General features: G+C 47.8%; 1 protein-coding gene across 5 annotated transcripts in view; it reads left to right on the top strand.

Moving 5' to 3' along the window:
- Positions 1 to 15,703, top strand: part of Ttll11 (tubulin tyrosine ligase like 11) — a 244,964-nt gene that overhangs the window by 107,461 nt on the left and 121,800 nt on the right. The window lies entirely within an intron of this gene.

The following is a 15,703-nucleotide window of genomic DNA, read 5'->3' as shown; positions in this document are numbered from 1 at the left end:
CATCCATGTGGCTACAGCTCACTGGTGGTCTCTGGGTCACACAACTGCCTTGGCACACCGAATGAGCACTTAGGTTCAGTCGAGCTCTGCCTCCGTGTGTGCCGGGGTGGGGTAACGAAGAAACTGAACGCTAGCTAGTGCAACAGGTGGAGGGTTTCTCAGGGCGCCCGCCTCTGTGGCTTCCCCAGCCAGCTCTGCACAGGCTCATTAACATCATCACCATCTTTACCCACACACCCGCGCGCGCACATGCTCTGCTATCTTAGTCACCCCAGTTACTGACGCGCACCCCAACTGTGTGCAGCACAATCCCATGACCTCACCCCATGCTACAGGCAGAAAACCCCAGGAACAGTGAGACTGTCCTCAGCTCTGGGTCTTAGGACTCTGTCTCTTGCTGGTAGGAGGAATAAGCCAAATTGCATGCCAAATTGACTGAGGGGGAATTTCTGCACACGATGAACCTTGTGAAGTACCATCGGGGACAGAGACTAGACTCTGTCCTCGGAGGCCTGATTAAGTAGAGGGTCTGGAAATCCTCTGCTAGGAGGGAAAAGGGAGTCACTGAGGATGTTTCAACTAAGAAGAAACATCCAGGAGCAGAAACCGCTGTAGCTTCAAAGACTGTAGCAGGAAATGGGGTAATGTCTCTGCAGGCACCAGTGACAGAACAAGGAAGCCAGGCCCGAAGTTTGCAGAGAACGTTAAGCTCAGTGAAGGAAAGGGAAAACCAAAAACTTCCTTGCCTGCAATGTTAAGAACTGACTCAAAAGAGTCTTGAGTTCCAACCAGTCGGAAGTAACCAAGTCAAGGTCAAATAACTGTGGCGTTAAGGAAAGTCAGCTCGAGGAGGGTATACATGAGTTCAGACTGTGAACCTATGACTGAGCAAACCACTCAGCCTCCCTGAAGCCTGCCTTCCCACTCTGTACTGTGGGGATAATGGCGCTTACATTGCTGCTTGGTTGGAGTATTAGATCAATGCTTAAGGCAAACAACTCAAAGGAGGAAGGGGTAATCCTAGCTCTCAGCCTCCGAGGGGCCACAGTCAGTCTCAGTCGCTGTCTCCATTGTTCTGAGGGCCTGTGATAATCCAGACACTCATGGTCAGCGTACTTTAGAGCATGACCACTTACCTCATGACAGCAGAGAAAGGGCACACAATATCCCCTTGTGAGCATGCGCTGGATGCGTCTTCCTCTTCCTACAGTTCCCTCTGTTTCCCAAGAGCCCATTAAGTATGCATCCAGCAATGGATGAACTCATTGGTGAAATCAGAACCATCGTGGTCTAGGTAACTGGGCCTGCTTCTGAACATTGCTGCGCAGGGGGACAAGCCTTCAACTCATGAACTTTGTAGATCCAATCCATAATAGCTGTGAGGATCAAACAAGGGATCAAAACAGATCTCTGGGTACATTTTCTCTCCAAGTGTCTATTGGGTTCTTTCTAGGGGCTTGGTGCATGCTACCCACATGCTCTTCAGTTCGAGTGCAGGCCTACCCCTAGTACTTGTGATACCCCGGAAGGAGTACAGTTGAGATCCCAGCCTTCTGACACACACACACACACACACACACACACACACACACACACACACACACAAACGGGGAGAGAGAGAGCTCTATCCATAGCAGTCTCTTCCCAACCTGGTTCTGACACGCCTTGACCATCTCTGAGATCTAGAGGACACCAGACAGGCCTTCTTCTTAGAAAGGCAGACACCAGCCCTGCAGGCATGCTGCTGTAGCTCTAGGTATCTGGAATGGAAGTCTAGAGGGTATGGGCTTTCTGTTGGTGTGTCTCTTTGGTTTCAATAATCCCTCGTTCAACTCTTGAGTTTGGAACCCAGGGCAAGGACTGCAGCCAGAGTCTGAGGGCAAGATTTCTTTGGGATCTGTGAGTATTTAATTATGGTACTTGGGTGTGTTCAGTCATGTGCCATTGTGAGGCCTCAGTGGCATTCTGAGGGGATGAGAGCCAGGGGAGTGAGGGGGAGAAAACAGGGTTCTGGGTAGAGTGGATTGTCAGGAGAGGGCCTGGAGCTAAACTGTGCTGTCTGTAGAGACACCCTGAACTTAGATTTCTTCTGGCTCAGGCCTTGGCAATCTATGATCAGGGGCTTGGGAAGATGGGCTCTGGAGGGTAGCACCAGAGCCTCCTGAAGATGGACTATCACCAGTGTGAGGCTGGGTGGGGTAAGAGAGAGAGAGGCCAGGGTAGCCTCACCTAGAGTGAGGACTAAATCACAATAGCCCCTTTAGCATAGCCAACTGGGCCACCGGGATGGCGAGAAAGACCCGCCAGGCCATGTCAGCCCGACGGCCCCCATCCGCAGGTGCTCCGCCTTAAGTCTGCCGAGTCAGCAGTTTCTTCAGCCCCTCCTCTGGGTTCCAGTGCTGTGATGATCAGTATGACTCAGTGGACAGTGCCCCGGGGAAGGACCCTCTGGAGATGCAGTTTCCCAATAACTCCAAGAGCAAGGATGCTCTAGTCTAACTGAACTCTGTCCATAATGCTCGAAACCAGAGCACTGTAAAAAGCATCGCGCCACAGACTCACATTCTTGTTCCTCTGCTTCCTTTGCCCTGCCTCTCTGTGGGGATTTCCTAAGACAAAGTATTAATGATTGTCAAACCTAACCTGTAAGGTCCTCGAATCCATTTAAAACAATTCTTCTAACGAGGGAGAAGTGGCAGGCCCCTCCCCCACCCAGTCCTTCTTCGTTCTCCCACAGCAGGATTGCAGGCAAAGTCCTTGGTTTTGACTCAGCCTTTCTCTCCAGCAGACCGAGTGACGGGAAATTTTTTTCTGTAGGCAGCAGCAACCCTTTTGTCTCGTTTGTTTGTTTTTTTGCACTGTGACATGGCAGCCTCAAAGCTCGGTCCTTTTAGGAATGTGTCCTTCATGACCGGCAAATGTATTGACCTGCAGATTTTAGTCATTTAATTATTGAGTGTGGAAGTGCTCCTTTGCTTCATGAATACTTTAAGATGGAACAGTAGACGAACTCTGCCTGGCTCCCAAATTTCACGGGCGCTCCGAACCCCTGGTGTTTCAGTTCTGTCTGCCGGCCCTGCCTTGTGAGCTCTGCTTTCCCTCGGGAAGATAAGTAGCAGAGCTCCTTGGCTCCGTGCCATGGAGAAGGCCAGCATGGCTGTGGAGAACACGCCGTCCTCCTACCCTTCAGTTTGCCCTTGGGTCTCGAAATGTCCTTGCTGGAAATAGTGTTTGAAGCAATACTCTTACAGACAGGCTTGTAGGAGGCAGTTTCAGAAACCTCTGGGCCTGGATTTGCTCTGTGAAATCTGGGGCAGCTGACTTCCCTGAGTCTCAGTTTCTCCATGAGTAAAATGTGTGTGATGGTAACAGCCGTGTAGCAAGAGTGTTGTGGTGGTAAAATGAGTCACTGAGCCTAACAGCAGGAATGCTGCCTGGATGGGGAAGCGTCTTTGTCAGTGGTGACTGTGTAGTAATTAGCCTTATGGTTGTGATCACCTACTATCACAGGGCTGAGCACACAGGACTAATATCACCAGCATTAATGTTGTTACAGTTCTCACAAAAGGACACATACTGAAATGCAGTTGTCCTTCCGAGCGTCTCCCATAGAACCCAAATCTGTGAATGCTCGAGTCCCTTACACAGAATGGCAGAGTGTATGCACGTAACCTCCCACCCCATATACTTCGTTATCTGCCGACTCTTACTACAATGTCAATGCTGCCGGAGCCTTGCATTGTTTAGGATATTACCTTTGAAAACAGGCTATCCACTGTCAATAAATGCAGTTTCTTTCCTAGTATTTCCTATCCTGAGTTGAATCCTTGGGCAGAGACCCCACTGATGCAGAGGGCCATCTGTATGCAGCTTTTCACCATGAAAGTTATGTATTTTATTTTTTCAAAGACAGGAATTTGCCTAAACAAATGGACAATGTAATGGAGTTCAGCAAAACTGAAGAAAGTCGGCAGTGCCCACGTAACTGGTCTAATTAAAGTTATCCTTGGTGCAAAGCATCCGCTCCCTTTGTGCCTCACATTGAAAGCTGTTCCTCTAATTTCCACGAAGTTTTTGTCATGCCACCTGGGTGGGGACCCTAAATAAAAGCAGTGTCCCCTGGAAGGCAGCTAGGAGGCGAGGTTCTTTCCACAGCACACGTTGAACTTAACCTTGGACCAGTCTCCACTCTTCCTTGGGCTGTGGTTTGTTCATCTATACTGTCTGCCATGTTGCAAAAATGCAACCGTTTTATAAGTGCGCATGGTTTATTATTTAGGAGAGAGAGTTAAAAATAAAAAGGAAGATTTCGTCTTTTAAAAACACTTAGACTCTGCAGATATGAGGTGCCGGATATTCTAGGCCAGCCTAATTGGGAGCTGTAGTTCTTGTCTACAGTGGCCGTGCTTGTGTGAAGTGAATCTGACAGTCCCTCACTGCCCCGCCACTTGCTTCTAACCGGAGTGATCTGCTTCCCGTGGCAGTCACAAGAAGCCCTTCAGCCCTCCTTACAAGCCTTAATTAGCTTGAAGAAGAGAGACAGGGTTGTGGTTCTTAAAATAGTTGTGAATACAGAAGGCCGTTTTCTCGGTGTTGTAGTCTGGATGCTTCATAAGGGCGTCATTATGTGTGGAGCTTCTACCCAAGCTCCTGACTAGCATCTTTGAAGCTTTCGAGCTAGTGCATGCAGCTAGCGAACAGAAGGATCCTCATCTCGACGATTTTAGATGTGACCTCTGTGTCTTCTGTGGTGTGACCCAGGCTGTACCTCGCCTTGTGAGGCATCTTTCCACTGCTGCTCAGTTGACCTATGTGTAGTGTTGAAGTGACCTGACAGCAATGTCTCTGATTAATATGCCAGGCATGGCGGCTCATGCACGCAATTCCAGCCTTTGGAAGGCTGAAGCAGGAGGATCATGATGTGTTCAAGCCCAGCCTAAACTATGCAGGCGGTTTAGATCAGCAAGGAGACCTTAAGTAGCAGGCCTGGCTCTATCACTGGCTCATTTCTTTTATATGTGCTATGGGGGAGCCGCCACGTTGGGCCTTTGGACGCCATGTAACACGTGTCCAGCTTCCTGCGTCTTCCCAAGGGGCTTGGAGTCCACTGCTGTGCTGGGTTTTGTTTTGCTTTTGTTTTTTATGCACATGGAGTTTTGCTTGTGTGTATGTCCATGCACAAAACGTGTGCCATGCCCATGGAGGCCAGAAGGGAGCTTCGTGCCCCCCTTCCCCCAGGGAACTGGAGTAACAGACAGTTGTGAGCTGCCATGTGGGTGCTCAGAGTTGGGCCTGGGTCCTCTGAAAGAGCAGCCGGTGTTTTCAACTGCAGTCATCTCTGCCGCTTCCATCAGCTGGTTAGTTTTTAGCTGTCAACCTGGCATCACCTGAGAGAGGAGTCTCGACTGAGGGATTTCCTAGAACAGATTTGCCTGTGGGCGTGTCCGTGTGGGGACTACCTTGATGTTAACTGAGGTTGGAAGACCTCATGGGCTGAACCCTGAAATGCATGATGAGAAGGGCTGTTTGTTCTGGCTCTCTCTGCTCTTGGCTTTGAATAAGGAACCGGCTGCCTAAGCTCCTGCCTTGACCTCCTCTCAATGATCGATGTAGCCTGGACTTGTGAGTTGGATGAACTCCTGAGTTCCTTTTGTCAGGGTATCTCATCACAGCCAGAGATACGACGTCAGAGCAACTGCTGAGGGCCCTGCCTGCTCTGATAGCCCATCAGCTCTGTTGTTCTCCCTTACGGCAGTCAGTCTCAGGCTGGAGGGTCGCACCCCAGCCACAGGCATAGCTCCAGTAAATGTACTTAGCTTGTGAGTGTGGCCACATCCCACATGGGGTCCTTTGGGTTTTGGGGTTTGTGTATTGTAAAGACCTACTAGTCTCCATAAAGTGGTCTTAGACCTTGCTTGATAGTTGGGAAACATCTGGCTAAGCATCTGTCCTAGGTGCCTGCTGGCATTCTGGTTACCGTGTATTCTGCTTTAGATTTAGGCCTCTGCCCCGGGGGAAGTTTGGCACACACTATCGACAGTGCATTCGCTTGGATTTGTGCTTTCTTTTCTCGTTTGTTTCATGCTTAAGACATTTCTATAGTATCACCCTACTCCCCTTTTCTCATTAAACTGCGTGCCATAACTTGAGTCAAAGGAGTCGCCCTCATACAGTGTAATTCTTATCATGCACCTGAGCACACGGAACCCCTTGTCCTTCCGGGTGCTCTCTCTGTAAGGTAGAGGTCAGATGGGACCATAAAAGGAGATCAGAAGGAGCCCCCTCGCCCACCTAGTTCAGAATTGCTTGAGAACAAGATCCAGAAATAAAGAGAAGAACCTGTATCTCACCTTCATTATGGAAGAGGCGACCCCAGAGAATGTGACCTCTACCTTCAGGCAGATGAGCTTTCCCAATGCTCAGTCCAGAGCGAGGCCTCCCCTGCAAGCCACACGCAGGGCTGTGGGGAACCAGAGGGAGGGCCTGCGAGCAGTAGGCCCTTGTCACACTGTCTTCCCCAGGTTTCACCCATCTCCAAAGGTGCTGTTTCCTCCCCGAGAGGCCCAAATGTTGGGCTATTGTGCTTATTTCCTGGGGTGAAACAGGGGTCAGGGAACAGTGCCCCGTGACAACATGGATTTTGCTGGGACCTGAAAGACATGTTCTAGTCTTCCATGATCAGCCTGCCTACACTGCACGTCACCTACGAAAACAGAGATAATGACGGGTCACTGTGACAACTGAGACAGTACATGGATGTTCCAGGCTGTGGTGAGTGCACAATATATGATGCCAAGTCAGATGAGATAGCACATACAAAAGTCCCCAGTAGACGGAACAGATTTATATAAACTGCTTCTATATAAATATAAAGAAGCAGCTATGTTTTATGATGGTTTTAGCGAATCTTGAACTCGTTTTGCTGTTTATTAGTTCTACCTGTCCCAATAGCCAGAGACTGGTGCTTGCTCCCACACTCCTTTCTAGCTCTGACAAAAGAGGGTCACGAGCCGGAAGGAGAGGAGAAATTAAATTAATGAGAAACTTCTGTGCATCGAATGGCCATTCTCTGATTCCAGCTATTTTTATAGGTTCTCCTGGAAGCTGTCACATAACTCAAAGTGTTCGCTCCAGTTAATTTATACTGTAAAATCATTAGTGGGAATTTGGCACAGGCCTGCCATGTTCATAAGCCGTCAGGTTTTAAGGGGTAGCTCCGGGAGCCAGAGGCAGCCCTTGAAGAGCACTCAGGAATGAAAAGGAGTGGACACCTGTGGTTTCTCTCTGGCTCCTCTGTCCTCCCTGTCATCCTTGCCACTAGATTTACAAGGGTTACTTGAGACAGGAACTTTCTGATTTAATTTAGACTCTAGCAAGTATCGTTGATGTCATTTTACTGTTTCTATGTATGTCCCAGGACTTGGGCAGAGTCGGGTTTGAACCAGGCATGGTTAGTGCTGGATCCCACATCAGCCTCATAGGTTGCTGAGGCTACACTTTCCCATTCCTGGAAGAGGCCCTGTAAAGGTCCTTGTGTCATTCCTGCTGTAGTCACTTGGTGCTGATCAACAGCTGAGAGAAGCTGCTCCTGGTGGCAAGCATCACGGCTAATGTGCTGCTCCAGCCCACCCTGCACTTGAGAAGTCATGTTTCTCTTTCCTTGATCCATTAAATGTGGGAACCAACCATAGGTGATTCTGTCCAATCCATGCCATCTGTGGTCTTGGGAAGGATTCTGTCTCCATTCTCCAGATGTGCTGGTCAGTTTTCATTTCTAGAAGAATCTATGAATAAATTCACCTTGATTTGGCTCACAGTTTTGGAGGTTTCAATACACAGTGGATTGACTCTGTTGCTTTTGGACCTGTGATAGGCAGCACATTGTGTTGGGAGCACACAGAGGAATCTGCTCTTCCTACAGGGCCTGGGGCCTGGGGTTCTACAGTCCCTGGAGGCTGCAAAGATGTCTTAGTGGTTTTAACAGCTCAGGCTGCTCTTGCAGAGGACTGACGTTTAGTTCCCAGCACCCATGTGGGGTGGCTCACAACCTGTAACTCTACTTCCAAAGGGTCTGACACCCTTTCTGTCCTCTGTGGGCATAAACACAAACCTACACACAGATGCACAGGCCCATGTAAAATAAAATGCATCTCTTTGAAAGGGCGCATCACCAATGACCTAACCTCCTCCCACTAGGCCCCACCTCATAAGGGTTCCTTTACTTTGCAATAGCACCAAATGGGAGACTGTGCCCTTTAAATTGGGGACTTAATCTTTTTGAGATAGGGTGTTGTAAAGGGAAGCCTTCTCACCAGCCTGGTTCCAGAGCCCCACCAGTCCCAAATAAACACACAGGAGGCTATATTAATTATGAAGCTGTTGGCCTTGCTTGTTTCTTATTGGCTAGCTCTGACTTAAGTAATTACCCCATAATTGTTAATCTAAGTATGTCCCTTACCGGAGAAGTTTCCGGTCTTCCTACCCCATGGCGTTACATCTTGACTCCTGTGTTTCTCCTTCCCAGAGTCCTCCTGGACTGCTAGTCCCACCTATCTTGGTTCCCTATTGGCCAAAAGCACTTTATTGACATATACACAGGATTTCCCCAACATCTCCTCTTTTCTGTCTAAACAAAAAGAAAGGTCTTAACTTTAACATAGTCAAATTATATATAACAGAACAGTTATCAAGTAAGAACACAGGTACAATATTTTGTCTATCAACATTCAGCAATATTTAAAGAAAATATCATCCATCCCATCCTTGTGAGTCCAAAGTTCTATATGTAGCTTATCTTTTATCATAACTAAGGAAATATATAATTATCTGTCTTCAACTCCATCAAAGACCACAGAAGGATAATATATAAACACTAGGATTGACAGAGACATCTTACTGCCTGGACAGTCATCCGAAGTTCCTCTGTAATGTTGGGGCATTCAACTTCAGCCCATAGGCCACAGTGTGTCTGGAAGACTTCTCAGCAAAGCAGGAAATTTTAAACTGTCCATCTGCATTGGCAGTCTGTCAGTCATTTTTCTGTGTCCTGCAGAAAGTCTGGCAGACTCCTCCATGAAACAGGAACCCTGAAGGACTATTTGAGTTTAGCAGTCACTTTCCTGTGGGACCTGCATGTCCAGTTTATACAGCCACAGTCCAGCAGTCTAGGCAAGAGCAGTTTCTTGCCCAAATGGCTAATCTTGCCATGTTGAAAGCAAACTCTATAACGAGTTTCTTCGATGCCCATCTTCCTCTCAGACTTAATTGGTGCTGCCAGGAGCAGACATTTCTCATTGTCAAGAAAAACCCTAAACCATTTTAAATGTCATTTTCTGAAGGTCTTTGAAAGGTTTGAAGACTGCCTATCTATCTCAAATATATTTCTGTATATCTAGAAAACCTAACTTACCTAACTATAAGTTCTGACTATTATAAGTAACTATCTATAATCTGTATTTAATTATGCATTATGTTTTAAAAGATCAGTATAAGCACAATACTTAATCAAGAGGAAAAATATACATATCACAAAATTGACCTTGAATTTGTATCAATAAATGAAAAACCATACCCATACCATAATTCCCCTTTTTTACCATTAAAAAAGATTGGTGGTGATCATTAGCCAATTATAAACAATCCCATGTAAATGAAAACAAAGATTTATAAACAAGATGGGAATTAGGACGTCGCTCATTCCAAACTGCTTCGTGCTGGAAGTGGGTGCTGTTTATACCATGGGGATCATGACAAAACTCAGAAACCTGTACAAGTCCTTATTTTCGTGGTCTGTAAAGCTGCATCATCTTAGCTGTTTCAGGAGTGTTGGAGATCCCAAGTGCGTCATGTCCTCTCACACGCGTGGCAATACTCTCCCTGCATTTAGCTGGGCTTGGTGTGGACCTAGCTCAGGACCATGTGTGTGCCAGGCCGGCGCCGACTCCCAGGCTCTACCCCCAGATGTTAACCGATAGCATTTTATGCCGCAGGAATTTGTGTTTTAGTTAAACAGCACATGGAAAATAGGGATAATAACTTAAAGACATGCTTAAGAACATTATAGATTTGTGTTAAGTGCCATCAATACTTCTCTTGTATTGTGTAGCCTTTCCACTTGAGTTTGCTTGAAAAAAAAATTCAATATTTCCCTGCTCTACTGGTGGAGCCCTAAATTCTAAAATTACCCCAAGGGGCAGTAGCTGAGCTCCCCCAGTGATTACGATTACTCCTGGTGTGGAGGGCTTTCCTGGCTACATTTATGACTTGGTTAATTTGGTCACAGGGTTTCTTCCTTCCAGGAAGATGGTTATTGTATGGAATTGCTTTGATTAGGGATTTATAAATGTCACATTAATCTGGTCCTTTTGTTCTCTTGCAATTAGCTATTTCTAATGTGAAGGTGGATCTTTACTCTTTGAGTAGACAGGAAGAAAGAAATGGCTGTGATTACAGAATCATTCATGTAATGAGTCCTTCCTGAGCATCTCCCATGTGGAGCCAGACTGTGTGGTCTGACCTTCCACACTGGGATGGGTCCCAGCAAGCGCTTGCTGTACCGGATTCTGGAATGCCCCCAGGTGCGGGCATAAAGGCTTAGCTCTAAGCTTGACATGGGAGAAGCTTTCAGAAGTGGGGGGTCTTGGGTCACTGAGGACAAGCTCTCAAAGGGCGTTATAGGATTCCAGCCCTTCCTCACCCTGATCCTTACTTATTGGTTGCCATGGAGTGAACAGCTTCCTCCACCACAGCATGCTGCCTCCCACAGGCCCAGAAGCAGCGGGTCAGCCTGACCATGATCTGAAACCTCCAGAACCACGAACCTTTGTGTTTTTGAGCATGTTATCTCGGGTGTTTGTTACAGAGCTGCCAACACAGCGACTCGGCCAGATGTTGTGGTTTATGCTATAACCCCAGCACAGGAGGCTGATGAGGGAGGCTTGTTGTTGGAGGTAAGGAGAGCCTGGACCCCAGAATGAGACCCTGTCTGGAAACACATAAACATGAAAAATGAAAGCTTTTTTAGCTCACAGTTTGGAAAGTTCAAATGCATGGCATTGGCAACAGCTGAGTTCTCTGAGGGTCTCTGGCTCCATCCTTGAGTGGGGGTTGTGGGAGAAAGTGCCTCAGTGCACAAGCCCAGAGAGTACAGGTTGGAGCCTGGTTTGTGTCCTCAGAGCACCCTCCCAAGCACTAACCTGGGAACCACGCCCCCAGCACATGGACCATGTCCAAATCATGGCAGGACAGGACCGTGATGGGAACCAGTAGCCATCATCTTTTTCTATGAGGTGGTCCTTGTACAGGAGGAGAGATCCAGACTGTCGTCCATAGGTTTAATATCACCTATTTTGACCATTCTTGGAAAACCATGAAGATTGTGAAACAGCAATTTTTCATTTGCTAATCTATAAAAAAAACCTATCTCTTTGTAAAGTAAAAGACTTTTGTTTTACGCTAAAATAATTTATTTTTTATTAAAAATTTATTTACTTATTTTTATTACATATATAGTGTTCTGTCTGCATATTTGCCTACACACCAGAAAAGGGCACCAGATCTCATTATAGATGGTTGTGAGCCACCATGTGGTTGCTGGCAATTGAACTCAGGACCTCTGGAAGGCCAGTCCAGTGCTTTTAACCTCTGAGCCATCTCTCCAACACCCCCCAATGCTAAAATAATTTGAGCATCAGTGAGTAAATGGTCACAAGTCTCTGGAAGCAAAGGATCCGCTACAGAGGTCCTCGTCCATATATTAACCCACTCAGCCTTGAACTGTGTTAATTACACTCTGTACAGCTAAGGAGAGCGGGGCCACAGGTCCCTCCCTTTAAGAAGGGAGGATGACAGTCACAAGGGGTGTACATCCTCTGGGTACCTGTGAGTTAGCTATTACCATTCGGTGGGTTCTCCCTAAAAGACTGTGGGGCAAGGTCATGCGAGGTATTTTCATTTCTCTGTCCCTGCTGCTGAATGCCACATGACCTTCAGGACAGCCAAGGCACTGGTCGTCTGAACACCATCCCAAATTCTGTAGCTGTGCCTTAAGAGGCTAGGGACTCAGTTCACTTGTTTAAGGGCCATCAGACTCCCCACCGTAGCACTGGACCTAGTCGTGGAGCTAAGTGAGGAGCACAGGGTTTGTTCTGAGTTCAGCAGAAGCCCTGGTGGCAGGAGCTGGTTTTCATTTCTCTGGGATCAGCTGATAGAGACTGGAGTGGCAGCTAGAGAGTTGTCCTTATCTAAAGCAGGAGACTGGGGAGGTATGGCAGCAGTATGCCTCTGCTGTGTGGACATGCAGACAGGAAAGGGGTAGGCAGGCTCCCCACTGACTTCCCAGAATCAGCCATGGAGTGCTGGGGAGGAAGAATTGGAGTTTGTCTTGAGAATGACATAGGGGAAGCCCTAGAGAAGAGGGTGACAATCCCCACGTCGGGCAGGCTTGTGAGACAAGTGCCTGCAGGGCCAGCTGCTGGAAATGAGCTCTTGGAACAAAGGCCCTGGGCCCTGTCCCTGCTCCACTCAGCCAGCTCAGGAAGGACGGGGACCCTCGAGTGAAGAAGCCAGAGACTGAGAACGAGGGCGGAGCCACTCTGGTGAGGATAAGAGCAGCTTCAAGGGAAGGGAGGCAGCCAGTTCTGCATAGATCAACTATAAAGTGCATGTCAGTAAATGCCACTATTGTCCCCATTGTCATCGTCGCCAGTTTCACAGCTGTCAGCTCGTCAGGAGTAGACAGGGCTGAAGGTGAGGTGGTCTTGGAGAGCGGAATGCCGGAGAAGGGCAATGGAGAGCAGACCTACCTCTTAGACACCATCACAGAAACATTTGTGTTTGGCTTGGGAAATCTCTGGTGCTGGCTGAGCCCAGCCCAGCTTGAGGACCCCAGGCCAGCTGACGTGACCGTGGAGCTGGAAGGCATTTCATCCGACAGGGGCCACCCAGAGCAAGTGAGGAGAGTGGGTGGGGGCGCCTCACTTTTGTGACAGTGTGGCCACTTGAAGGTTTCCTAAAATTAACTGCAGCTTTAGAAGTGAGGTGTAAGTGCCAGTTATGCCTGGCAACCTGGAGGTCCCCTGGATGAAAGCCTCACACACACTGAGACAGTGTCAGGCACTGCATGGTTAAACTGTTTTAATGGAGAAGAATGCATGTGAACAGCAGAATCTTAAATGCATTAGTTTTTGACATTGCGAAATTAATTGGCTCCCAAATATAGCCCTCTTCTGTGTAAGTGGAGCTCTGAAGAGCCTCCAGTGTTCTGCCTGCCTATAGCCAGCATCTCTGGGTTCCTCGGTGAATAACGGCTTCTTTGTTTAAGTAGAGCTGAATAGTGTTTGAATAAGTTGGTAATCCAATTAAAATTATATTTGCAGTTTATACAAAATAAAAAAGGTGACTTGTTCAGCAAATGTTGCATGCGCTGTGCTCTGTACCCTGCAGCCAGCTGGAGGCTGGGTTCCAGTGTGACCTAGGAAGCAGGCCTGCCCTCAGGGAGCTGAGGCCTCCAATGCAACAGGGCCCAGAGCAAAGCTCTGTCTGCAGAGCGGACCCTTGCAGTGGGCTTTGAAAGAAGGGGGAGAATACCATTCTAAAAGGGAGGCCACTTAGGGCGCAGTAAAGTCCCAAAGAGAGGGGAGATCTGAACCGAAGCACTGACTGGGGACACATGTGACAAGCACCTTAGCTTCCCTGTGTCTGATTGGACATAGATAGTGGAGGCTGCAGGAAGCACAGATTTCAAGAAAGGAGAAGAGGGATAAATGGGCTGGAAATACAGCTTAGCTAAGGGTTCTTGCCTTGCACGCACAAGGCCTGGGCTCAGTCCTCAGAGAGGCTTAGAGAAGAGGTGGGAGAAGACGAAAAGGAATAGGTCAACATTTTAACTCTCAGAACTCTGAGAGGGGGAGAAGGAGGATTCAGAGCCACGTGCCCTGTTAGCACACAATTGTGCATTATTTAAAAGAAGGCTGTCAATCAGTCACACACTGTGACTGTCAATCAATCACAAACTCTAAAAAGCAGCCTTTGTCATAGAGCTCCCAGGGACTGGGTAGCCACCTGAACCATTGCTGAAGTCCCTGGAACAAACTTGGCTGTTAGGTCCGGGGAGGAAGGGGCCTAGCCAGGTGCTGCTGCCTGGAAGGCGTGTGGCTCACAGGTCATCTTCCGGCAGGGTAGAGATGGCCTCACCTTCAGTGCCCTCTGAGGCGCCCCCACCCACTCTCCTCACTTGCTCTGGGTGGCCCCTGTCGGATGAAATGCCTTCCAGCTCCACAGTCACGTCAGCTGGCCTGGGGTCCTCAAGCTGGGCTGGGCTCAGCCAGCACCAGAGATTTCCCAAGCCAAGAGCTGGCACTTTGTCTGTTTCCTGCTTTTACAAAATAAATCATCCAAATTATTAATCATGAAACTTTGTAACCCACTAGACTATACAATGTGTAACTATGTAATCGCCATAGATGATCAAAATTTGCCTTATCTATTTCAGATTTCTCATTTATTTTTAAGAATTAATTCCATAGTTTCTTTGGCAATTTTATTATTATTATTATTTTATTTAAGTTAGAAACAAGCTTGTTTCACATATCAATCCTAGCTTCCTTTCCCTCTCCTTCCCCGTCCTTCCCACGAGACCCCCCAACCCCCCACCCAATCTCCACTCTGATCCCCAGGGAAGGTGAGGCCCTCCATGGTGGATTTTCCAAGTCTGTCATTTCATCCAGGGCAGGATCTAGGCCCTCCCCTGAGAGTCCAGGCTGAGAGAGCCTCCCTCATTGTGGGATGGGCACTCAAAGTCTATTTGTACGCCAGGGATAAATACTACCCAAGGCCCCATAGATTACTTAGGTCTCCTCACTGACACCCACATTCAGGGGGTCTGAGTCAGTCCCATGCTTTCCACACAGCCATCAATCTGGGGTCCAAGAGCTCCCCCTTGTTCAGGTCAACTGTTTCTGTGGGTTAAACCAGCCCAGTCTTAACTCCTTTGCTCATCATTTCTCCCTTTCTGTCACTGGCTTCCAGGAGTTCAGTGCAGTGTTTAGCTGTGGGTGTCTGCCTCTGCTTCAGTCAGTCTCTGGATGAAAGTTCTGTTTCCCAGATCCTCTGGCAGTGGGATTGTACACTGGCACTCCCCTGATTCATGTCTAAAATCCATTCATGAGTGAGTACATACCATGTTTCTCTTTTTGTGACTGGGTTACCTCACTCAGGATGGTTTCTTCTAGTGCCATCCATTTGCCTGAAAATTTCAAGATTCCATTGTTTTTTTTCCGCTGAATAGTACTCCATTGTGTAAATGTACCACAATTTCTCTATCCACTCTTCAGTTGAGGGGCATCTAGGTTGCTTCCAGGTTCTGGCTATTACAAATAATGCTGCTATGAACATAGTGGAACAGATGGCCTTGTTGTATGAATGTGCATCTTTTGGGTATATGCCTAAGAGTGGAATTGCTGGGTCTTGTGGAAGACTGATTCCCATTTTCCAGAGGAATCTCCATACTGGTTTCCAAAGTGGCTGCACGAGTTGGCACTCCCACCAGCAATGGAGGAGTGTTCCCCTTTCTCCACAACCTCTCCAGCATAAACTGTCATTGGTGTTTTTGATTTTAGCCATTCTGACAGGAGTAAGATGGTATCTTAGAGTTGCTTTGATTTGCATTTCCCAGATAGCTAAGGATGTTGAGCACTTTCTCAAG

Source organism: Mesocricetus auratus, unplaced genomic scaffold, assembly GCF_017639785.1.
Source record: "Mesocricetus auratus isolate SY011 unplaced genomic scaffold, BCM_Maur_2.0 Super-Scaffold_100047, whole genome shotgun sequence".
In the NCBI taxonomy this organism is placed as follows: domain Eukaryota; kingdom Metazoa; phylum Chordata; class Mammalia; order Rodentia; family Cricetidae; genus Mesocricetus; species Mesocricetus auratus.
This window is presented reverse-complemented; position numbering and strand designations above follow the sequence as displayed.